Source organism: Silene latifolia, chromosome 7, assembly GCF_048544455.1.
Source record: "Silene latifolia isolate original U9 population chromosome 7, ASM4854445v1, whole genome shotgun sequence".
NCBI lineage: Eukaryota > Viridiplantae > Streptophyta > Magnoliopsida > Caryophyllales > Caryophyllaceae > Silene > Silene latifolia.
Genome location: NC_133532.1, coordinates 54,489,711 through 54,498,190, shown reverse-complemented (window position 1 = coordinate 54,498,190; position 8,480 = coordinate 54,489,711). Strand labels below are relative to the sequence as shown.

The following is an 8,480-nucleotide window of genomic DNA, read 5'->3' as shown; positions in this document are numbered from 1 at the left end:
AATGACAGTGTAGGTGATGCATATATGGGGTACATGGACGAGCTAGCGAGCAAAGTAACCTTGGGACCTAGACTGGTTTTATTTCATTGTGACCCTTAAACCCTTTTTATGTCACATACATTTTAGGGACATATGTCTCGCTTTCTCATATTTGGTTTGTATAACTTTGTTTCGCGACTTTAGCGATGTTTCATTCATGAGATTTATTTTGGACCTTGCATGTTTGACACCTTCCCTTTTGGATATCTTTATAACAGTTCAGTTTTAAAAATTACAGGTTTTTTACCCAATTGAACCTATTACAAACATATCCCGTCGCTTTTTTCGTAGAATTACGTGTTTACTTTTACGCAATATTTGAGGGTGTCACAGTTGGTATCGAGCATATTTGCTCCCGACGCACGTTGTGCACCCCAATATAAATAACTTGACCTTGAAATAATAAACTTGAGAGATGGGTAAGATGGGTAGACTTAGGACCTTATGTTGTAGTCTCTTTGTGTTTGCTCTTTGTTAGGTACTAACCTGTTTGTTGATTGTCATTTAATAATTGTTGCGTTCTTGGATCAATGACCGTGAGCTTATCTATAGCTAATGGAGTTATTACCCTTATTATAAAGAAATTTTCGAACTAAAGGTTTTGAAAATATTTTAATGTTTTTCACTGGTTTTAACGTCAATTAGTGTTAAAGCTTGTTATTGGAGACGTCTGATAATTAGTTTTATCATTTGTTGGTGTAAAAATGTATTTTTATGTCTTTGATTTGGAATATTGATATTCTTGAGTGATCGCCAAGAGTATCTCCGTTCCATTGAAAGGACACTTATATTTTACGAAGATCAAGATTTAGTGCCTATTGCTGAGGATTGAAGACTTGTTCAACCTTTGAAGAGTGCTTCTACTTCTTTGAAGATGTTTCTCGTTCTTTTGTATCTCGCCTTATTCTTAATCTCTTGGTGCTTATCCTCCTTCAAAACTTCCTTCTGTTTTACTTTAAAAGCTACGCTTGTACTCCTAACTTGTCTTTTGTTTCTTGCTTATCCTCCCTTAACGCCATTTGATAGTACTCTTTCTTGTGAGGAATGTTAACCTGGGTTGGAAAATTCGACTTTTGAGGAGATTGTTTGTGTCTGACCCTTAACCCTGGCTTTGAGAAGTCGTGACGTTAGAAAGACTTAGGTAAGGTGATGAGACATACTTAGTGATTCTTATACCTAGTTCCTTGACAAAGTGAGTATAATTGATCGGTGGAATTTTGGGTGTTAAGTGTGAGTTGCCTATGATATTAAGATTATGGAACTTAGCCTTGCTGTTTATACTTGGAATTTGAGGATTTGATAACTTGAGTATTGTTGCTTGGGGATTTGATATGGCGTAGAGTTTATGATGAGAGCTTGGAAAGAAACACCTATAGGACGTGTTGGCCATTGGTGATAAAAGTGTTACTTGGAAGTTTGAGTTGAACTCGAGATTAGCGTAGGCGGTATACTTTTGTGAGTGTTGTGCTGATTATGTAGGAACCATATTAGGTGAGAATTGTTGTTAGCTTTAGAATCTCATTCGGGTATCCACTTTGCGGTAATGAGGAATTAGTAGCCAGAGTTCTTGGGATGTAATTATAAGTTGGGATCGATGGATGTTGAGCTGAGATGAGTTAGAGGTTTTGGGTGGTTGCCTTGTGATTTGGAGAATGTCACCATCTATGCTTTAGGTTTCGAGAGTATAACAAGACCTCTTTGGGGTGATAGATTATGGAAAAGGATTTTTGAATTGGGATTTTGATTAAGGGTTGTACCATTTTGAGAAACTCATAGTTGACACTAGATGGATATGAGCATAGCTTTGTTAGAAGCTTTGACCTGGATCTCGTGGAGGTTGTTTGTAGATGTCTCAGGATTTAGAGTGGTGAAATCACACTTATAGTGAAGTACCTTGTTCCTTGGAATAGCTTAGGATGAAGTAACATAGGTGTTTTGAGGAAATCCTTGGAAGTAATGTGGTTCTGAGATTTATTTTATTAGGAAGTTTTCGGAACCGTTTAGGATGATGTTATGTTTGGGATATGAGTATCTGGCGTTTCCTTGTTGTCTCATTTCCCTTCTTCTTTCACCATAAGCGTGATCGTTCATATCTCTCTTCCTGAATTCATCATGCTCCTCCTTTAAATTCGATGTTGATAACCTATATAATTCTACCATTGACATCCTTGTTGACCTAACTTCGATTCTTATCCCTAGGAAGTTCATCATACCTCTTTTGTTGGTTTAGCTTGAACCCTCTTAGCATACTTGTATCTATGATGTCTAACTTACTTTTCATTTCACACAATTTCTAAATATTTCAAACTACTATTTTTGGTTCGTTGTTAAAAATTTATGTTACCCTCACAAAATTTTCCCTACTTGTAAAGATTTGGAAAATGAAAATTCGATTTGATTCTCTAATTGTTCTTTGAGTATAGACTTCCTTATCATGGTTTTGAGTTGCTAAACCTGAGATTTTTGTAAATTTTATCCAATTTCTATTCACTTTGATCTATTATGATGCCTTTGTCAAAGTTTAATATTATATTTCAGGAATTTAACTCCCCTTTTAGTTATTTAAAGGTGAAACCTTTATTTCCATTTTGGCTTATGCAAAAGAAAATTTGGGTGGACTACCTTTTCTTTGGATTTTAACGTTAATCGGACGTTATTAGAGACGTTTAATAGCTTGTTCTACTCTTGTCGACGAGTGATTTTCGGTTTTAAATTTGTCTTCGACTTGGAAGGTTAGCGTTCTTGTGTGCGCGACAAGAGCATTTCCGTTCCATGAATGAGACTTATATTTTTGAAAACTCTTCATTAATGTTTTTGAAGGTATTTTGATTTTGACTTATACAAATAATTTGCCTTTTGACCTTATCTTTGATTTGGAATGTGATGTTCTTGAATACGTAACGAGAACACTTCCGTTCCTCTGATGAGAGTCTGGTTCTGTCGGAAAATTTTATTTGAAACTTTTGAAAGAATTTTAGTTCTTACGATAAGTAACCTTTTAAATGTTTTGGTTACCGATTCCAAAGTTCTAGTTTTTTTTTATATAACCTTTCATTTCTACTTTCAAGTTTCGAGGACGAAACTTTTTAAAAGGTGGGGTGATTGTAACACCCCGTATTTTAATAAGTTGGATAAAATTCTTTTAATTGCTACTTTATATTTAATTACGTTGGTTAACGATTTATATATTTATTTTCTCAGCTAATTAATTAATTTCATTATAATTCGTTACGTTAAATTTAATAATCGTTAATAAGTTCTTTTAAAAGTTAGCTCGAGTTTGTTTAGTTGACTTTTTATGGGTTCATGTAACTAGTTTTATTTATTTAATAACTTTTTGTTTCTTTCTAAGTCCCTTATCAAAGTCGAGCTAAGTGGGCTCCAGACGGATCAGTTAGCTATTTCGAGTTTGTTCCGCTAAATTAGCAAATATCTTTAAAAGCCGCTAATTTAGTTAAAATCTCTAATAATTCCGATTCGAGCTAATTTCGTATTATTTTAGTTAACTAGCTGAGTTTATTTTATTTTCATTCATTAAATTTATTTATTATTGAGTATGTTTTATCTCGAAAAACTTTACTAAAATCGCTTCTATTTAACTCGAGACGATTTTAAAAACGAGCGAAATTACTTAACGATGAAGAAACGTACGTATAATTAGTAGCTAGCAAGCTAGCTGGTGTCTCATTATTATTATTATTATATGTATTATTATTATTATTACATTATTATTGTTGTGGTTGATCATGCGTGACACCCCACCTCCCTCCTCTTTTTCTTTCTTTTTCGTTCTATCACCAAAACAAGAGACAACAACAAAATTGAAACAATGACTCCTCCGTACACCATTTCCGATCATTCAAACTCCGATCCCGACTCCGTTTCTCAACCAAATTCGATAATTTTTGTACCATTCTCTTCCCCTTTCCTTCCTCCTCCTTTTAAGGTAAGAAAGTCTCCTTTTTGTAGTGGTTTCGTCTTTCGCCGCCTTATAAAAGTGTCGTCTTTTAGCTTCTTTATTCCGTTTTCTTGCTCTTTTATGAAGGATTCGAAGACCCGGGGTGAGGCTCGTGCCTTGTGGACCATTTATTCGAAGAATAAGGGGCGTTTAAGGTAACACGATTCTACCGATCCTATTATTCTTATTATCGTTCGAGGTTGTATGTATATGTGCTAATTGATTTGTCAGGTTTAGACATTGAGATTTAGTTATAATCTGTTGCTTATATTTTTATTATTATGCAAACTAATAATTGTACTTATCACTTATTTTCATATTTGTTTTCATTGAGATGGGTTGTCATAATTGTTTGATAGAAGGGTTATAATTTGTGTGAAAAGGAGATTTGTGGGCAAGCATGGTTACGTAAACTAAAGTTGGGTTTTAGCTAGAAAGTTGTACATGTTGGATTTGAAAGTAATATGTCTGATGAGTTTGCAATTAGCGGCTAATGGGTTTAGGATTATCGGTTCATGTGGTGTTTGTTTGAGACGGTTTGATACGAGTTCTATTTATCCATTTTGAGAAAAGTTGGTACCTTTGGATTCATGGTGGAGTGGGTAATTATGTTGGATAATTTAATTGAATGGATACTATCATTGTAATGCTTAAAATCTTGTTTTAAGACGGCTTCAAAAATTGTCTAGAAACTATGTATATAGGGTTGTGTATGGATGATTTTTGGGGGCTGTTTTGGGGTCGATTCCACGGATGATTTGAACCAAATAGTTGATTTCCGTCTCATGTGAATATCCATGTATGTAATGGGTTGGTTGTATATGAAAAATTCTTTTCTCTTCATGCTTAAAATTTCGTCTTAAGACGGTCACAAATGAGCTTTTTGAACCATGAAAACTGGGTTTTGTTGGGCTGTTTTGACGGGTTGTTTTGACGGGCTTCTTTATGCTAAATTGAACCAACCTCTTTGCTAACGTCTCAAGTACATGTACATGTTGGGTTTGGGTCTTTTGTTTGGGTGGTATCCGTCGTGGTTTGGCCTAGGAAACCGTCCTAAGACGACCGGGACAAGAGGGAGTGGCTTCGTAGCTGGCCGTGACCTCTGCGACTGGCCGTGGCTCTTTCGTAGCCCGGGCAGACCTAGCAAAGAGCTATTGTGGCCTGGCCGTGGCCTGGCCGTGGCCTAGGCAGTGGCCTGGCTAAGTCGCGAGTTTGGGCCGTATCTATAAATTGTTTTGACGCTAGTTTGGTTTATTTAAAATATAATTAAATTAATTTCCGTCTCATATTTTATATAACGATAATTCGTTAATATCGTCCTTTCACATAATTATTTTAGGTGACTCATATGTGGTTGAAGATGAAGAGTAATTTTGGGTTTTAGAAGCTTTCTCAAGTTTATTGCTTGTCTCTTTGCTAGCTTAAGGTAACTATTCCGAGTTACTCGACGAATTAATGTCACATTAGTAGTAAATGTGGTGCTTGTTGTTTGTTAAGTGTTTAGGTGATTGATAATGTTTTACTTTCGTTTTTCATATGATAGAAATTGGAAATAGCATGAGAATTATATTGTGATAAATTTTATGATTTGGGCCAAAGTAGGCAAAGACTCGAGTCAATTTGGGCGGATTGACCAAACGAGTTTGGTCAAACTAGGTTTAAACCGGTCACCTCGATTTGACCGATGACCCGTCGCGGGACTCGGGTCGAGGGTTTGTCTTTGAGGTGAGATTAGTTATTATTGGAAATTTTATGTTATGTCTTGATATTTGTAATTATCATTTCACATGTTGGTTGTTGGATGAATTGGCTGCCTTATACTTCAGTCTTATTGCCTCTTTGCCATTTTAGCTTGTTCTCATGAATTATGAAATTAACGGTTAGCTAGAATTTGGATTATTATTGATAATGGAGATATTGTTGGATTGTCAGCTGAATTGGGTATCCTACTTGTCTTGTGTGGTGTGGGCTAAAGTATTCAAGCTGGGACTAGCTGGGACTAGGTCCTAGGTGAGTATTTCGGCCTTCATCATAGATAGGTCATTATAGTCTTTGACGAGTGTATGTTCACTACTTGATAGCCTCTGTGTTCCTGACTTGGTGGGTTTATATCCAAGTTGGGGCATGACCTCGTTACTTATTTTGATAGTAAGTGGTCAGCTTAAGTACTAGCCAACCCTTTGGTGGACTCCTTAGGGTACTCACTTTGTTTTAGAAAAATTGTGGGTCTTGGGTGCGGTGGTGTGTATCCGCATGTCTAGGTCTGCGCAGATTTTAGGCTAGGGTTGTGTTGTGTCTTGGCCATGTTTTATTAATATTAACCGCTGAGCCAAGATACCGGTTCGATTACCTTCCCTACCTCGTGGTATAGACTCGAGTTACAGAGTGACTATTGACCGTGCTAAGAACTTATGCCTGTCTTTGATATATTGCCCTTTCTTGTTTGATGATTCTATGAATCATAGAAGGTGAGATGCAAGCCGGCTATGGTTGATAGAGTTTGGATTCCTGGATGTTATGTGATTCACATGATAGTGTAGAATGAGTCGGTCTAGTATTCACATGCTTGGACTATGTGGTGTTATATTGTTGTTCACATGATAAGCACGATTGTCTAGCATCTATATGCTAAGGCATTGTGTGATTCGTATTCATATTCTTATGTTTACATGTTATATTAATTATGACATTTCGTGGCTGGGAGAACTCGGAGTTACTCCCCACTGACTGTGGCTTTCGTATTTGTATAAAATGCGAATGACAGGTAGGTGATGCATATATGGGGTATATGGACGAGCTAGCGAGCAAAGTAACCTTGGGACCTAGACTGGTTTTATTTCATTGTGACCCTTAAACCCTTTTTATGTCACATACATTTTAGGGACATATGTCTCCCTTTCTCATATTTGGTTTGTATAACTTTGTTTCGCGACTTTAACGATGTTTCATTCATGAGATTTATTTTGGACCTTGCATGTTTGACACCTTCCCTTTTGGATATCTTTATAACAGGTTCAGGTTTTAAAAATTACAGGTTTTTACCCAATTGAACCTATTACAAACATATCCTGTCAGTTTTTCTGTAGAATTACGTGTTTACTTTTTCGCAATATTTGAGGGTGTCACAGAGTCTATGCCTGAATAGTCTCTCTGGCTCTGAATCAGCTGAAACTAATTCAAACCTGTCTGATCTGGGCATAAACAACACTGGAAAAAAATGAATAAGAACTGCCTCAAGGAATAAAAATTCCCTGAAACGGATAAAATAAACGGAACGAAAACAAATAGGGCAATTGCCTCCCCGGCAACGGCGCCAAAATTTGACACGTCTGTCGTGTACCTGTCAAAAATAAACTAACTAAACTAACTATATAGCTAGAGAAGTCAGGTCGATCTCCACAGGGAGGCAAGATATCTATAGAAGTCCGTCTATTTGGTCACAAATTGGGGGGGGGGGGGGGGTTGTTTGAATTGTTTTCTAAACTATGAAGTTGAAAGGAAGAGAAATAGAGGTAAGAGCAGTAAAAGCAAGAAAAAAGGATAAAACTATCAGATAGAGAGGGACATATCAGGATTTCGGTTCACCACGGTAGTCCAGTGACTCAGCTGTAAATGACTCAGACGAATTAATGTAAGACGGATGTGGAAAGGTCCTTTCGGTCCACTTTCTATCCTAAAATACTACTAACTTAACTTTCATTCTCGTCAGGGTAGTCTACTGTTCATAGCAGGCCTATTTAGTCCAATCTTTCGATCTAGGATTAGTTTTAGCCAGATTAAAGGATAACTCCGAAGTGTGCACTCAACTAAGTCGAATAAATATAATTAAATTGCTATGGTGACAGAGTCTTGTAATTAATTCATCTAATTCATTTACTACATCGCCACATTCCTACCGCAGATCCCCTAATCCCAACATGAAAGGGGTTTAGCTACTCATGTAGCTAATTAAACTAATAGCAGATACTTTTCCAGCAGTTAACATTATGAAATAACAATAAAATTACATAAAGAGTAAATTAGGGCAGAAGAATAAATGTAACGAAACAAAGAATTAAAGCAAACAAAAGATTAATTATTATTAAGAGAAGAGAAAGGAATTACAATCAAGCGAATCCGGCGTAAAGAACAATCGAATCCGAGCAATAATAACCCCAAAGGTGAAGTTACAGTGAAGAGGAATAAGCAACGCAGTAAAGTTTACAGTAGAAAATTTAGATAATGAAAAGATAGATAAAAGATGACCTAGTAAAGCGTGCTTAAATAGCAAAGTAATTAAGTTTAGTGAAATAAACACTCACACGGGCTGTTTAGAAGCCCATAACAGCAAAACCACTCGATCGAGTGGATTAAAACCACTCGATCGAGTAGAAAGTTGCTCGATCGAGTAACTCGTCTTTCTGCAGCTTAAGGACCGAGTGGAAAACCACTCGATCGACCATCAGAGGACGTAGAAACCACTCGATCGAGTGGTAGAACTGCT

General features: G+C 36.5%; 1 long non-coding RNA gene across 1 annotated transcript; it reads left to right on the top strand.

The window, feature by feature from the left end:
* Positions 1-5,336: 5,336 nt before the first annotated feature.
* On the top strand, positions 5,337-6,969 carry LOC141591088 (uncharacterized). The gene is made up of 2 exons (XR_012520648.1): positions 5,337-5,423; positions 6,762-6,969. It is a non-coding gene; the product is annotated as an uncharacterized LOC141591088 (long non-coding RNA).
* The last annotated feature ends 1,511 nt before the right edge of the window (positions 6,970-8,480 follow it).